The sequence below is a fragment of the Rutidosis leptorrhynchoides genome, chromosome 3, assembly GCF_046630445.1.
Source record: "Rutidosis leptorrhynchoides isolate AG116_Rl617_1_P2 chromosome 3, CSIRO_AGI_Rlap_v1, whole genome shotgun sequence".
Taxonomy (NCBI): domain Eukaryota; kingdom Viridiplantae; phylum Streptophyta; class Magnoliopsida; order Asterales; family Asteraceae; genus Rutidosis; species Rutidosis leptorrhynchoides.
This window is the reverse complement of record NC_092335.1, coordinates 513,173,721-513,176,182: the sequence shown is the minus strand read 5'-3', so window position 1 is coordinate 513,176,182 and position 2,462 is coordinate 513,173,721. Positions and strand designations below refer to the sequence as shown.

Sequence of the window (2,462 nt, the reverse complement as noted above, 5' to 3'; positions counted from 1 at the left end):
TTCAACTATTTCAAATATGGAAATAACGGAACCTCTAAGTATGGAAGATCGAATGAGAGCCACACGCACGGGCCAAGGATACGCCATTATTAAGCCAGACATTAATGCGCCAGATTATGAAATTAAAGGACAAATCCTACACATGGTAACTAATCAATGCCAATATAGTGGTACGCCAAAAGAAGATCCAAACGAACATATTCGAACCTTTAATAGGATCTGTACTCTATTCAAAATCAGAGAAGTTGAGGATGAACAGATCTATCTCATATTATTTCCCTGGAATTTAAAGGGAGAAGCCAAAGATTAGTTAGAATCGTTACCTGAAGGGGCGATTGATACATGGGACGTCTTAGTTGAAAAATTTCTTAAAAGATTCTTTCCAGCATCTAAAGCCGTGAGACTTCAAGGAGAAATTGTTACGTTCACGCAAAAGTCAAATGAAACATTATATGAGGCGTGGACAAGATTCGGAAAGTTGTTGAGAGGATGTCCTCAACACGGTTTAGACACTTATCAAATAGTACAAATATTCTACCAAGGTGTCAACGTCGGTACACGAAAAGACATTGACACAGCAGCTGGTGGTTCCATTATGAAGAAAACCACAACCGAAGCTCACAAAATCATTGATAACACAGCCTCCCACTCACATGAGTGGCACCAGGAAAAAGATATCTTTCGTTCATCTAAAGCGGCTAGAGCCGATTCTAGCCATGACTTTGATTCTGTTTCCGCAAAAAAAGATGCTTTCGAGAGACGAATGGAAAAGATGACTAAAGATATTCACGCAATACGAATCAGTTGTGAGCAATACGGTGGACCACACTTAATGAAAGATTGTCACATTGAGCAAATGATGGAACAACGTGAGAATGTTTCCTACATGAACCAAAGGCCGGGAAATAATTATCAAAATAATTATCAACCGCCAAGGCCAAACTTTAATCGAAATCAAAACATTCTTTACAATCCAAATGGACCCAACAATAAATCGTACAACCAACAAGGTCCGAATAACCAACCAACTCAAAACAACACTTTCAATAAATAAAGACCTGGCTTGTATAAACCACCACAACAAACTGAAGAGAAAAATCCAAATCTGGAAGAAATGATGGCAAAGCTAATGGAATCTCAAACACAATTCATTACATCTCAAACCTAAACAAATGAGAGGTTTGATCAGTCATTAAGAACTCAACAAGCTTCCATTTTGAATCTAGAAAAACACGTAGGTACTCTTGCTAGCTTAATGAGTAAGAGGAAACAAGGAAAGCTACCGAGTGATACTAAAGTAAATCCTCGAAATGAGAATGTTAATATGGTATCAACGAATTCTAAAAAACCAGCATCAGAAGATGGGAAGGTTTTAGATGTGAGTAACAATGAAGAAGTTACAACACCACCACCACCACCACCACCACCCGAGTATGTAAAGCCAGTGGTGGCACCATACAGACCACCCATCCCGTTTCCAAGAAAAGGAGTTGAGTATGAGCAAGTAATATGTAATAAAGTTTGTGATACCTCTGGAAAGAAGAAGAAGAATAAGAAGGTACAAGAAACAAAAACCGTAAAAATAAACCCGGTGAAGACAGTTCCACCAAAACTTCCACCAAGGTTGGGTGATCCGGGTGAATTTATTATTCCTTGTCTACTTAGTGATTGTGTCATGTATGATGCACTAGCAGATTTAGGTGCGAGTGTGAGTGTTATGCCTCTTTCCTTATATAAGAGATTAGGAGTAGGTGAGTTAAGTCAAACGAAAATGAGTGTTAGACTCTTTGATCAAACCATTAAGCACCCAGTTAGAATTGCTGACAACCTACCCATTCAAGTAGGAAATTTAACCTTTCTAGTCGAATTTATTGTCATTGACATAGAAGAGGACCCAAACATTCCTCTAATTTTAGGTCGACCATTCTTAGCGTCCATCGGGGCGTTATTTGATGTAAGATAGGGTAGAATGACACTTAGTAATGATGAAAAATCGATCACCTTTGTGAGTCAAAAGGCTAAATCTCCACCAACCAAAACCGTTGAACCAATAAAAACGATCGATCAGAAGCGTATTGTTTTACCAACTCCAACGGTAGTGCTTAACAATAATAAAATGCCTAAGTGTGGGGAAGATGAAGTAACACCAAATGATGACCTGATAACAAAGAACCCCGTTGATGATACGAAATTAAATGACCCCATTATTAACAGCTCAATGAAGAAACTTATTAAACAGATTCGCGATGCTAGAACCAAGGGGAACTTTAAGTTATGTAACCGGTTAGTATCCAATCTATCACCTAAAGAAAAGGTGAAACTAGTTGAATTTGTAGATATTAGACAGGAATCCGACCAATGGCTTAAAGCAAAAGTCACATATATGCAACTTGATTATGGTCCAAGAGAAATTGACGATGAAGTTAATCACAATTTCAAAACCACGGCTACCTAAGTGTGGG

General features: G+C 38.3%; 1 non-coding gene across 1 annotated transcript; it reads right to left on the bottom strand.

Annotated features, from left to right (window-relative positions):
• Positions 1 to 400: 400 nt before the first annotated feature.
• Positions 401 to 507, bottom strand: LOC139903439 (small nucleolar RNA R71). Its single transcript, XR_011778257.1, has one exon. It is a non-coding gene; the product is annotated as a small nucleolar RNA R71 (small nucleolar RNA).
• Between the last annotated feature and the right edge of the window lie 1,955 nt (positions 508 to 2,462).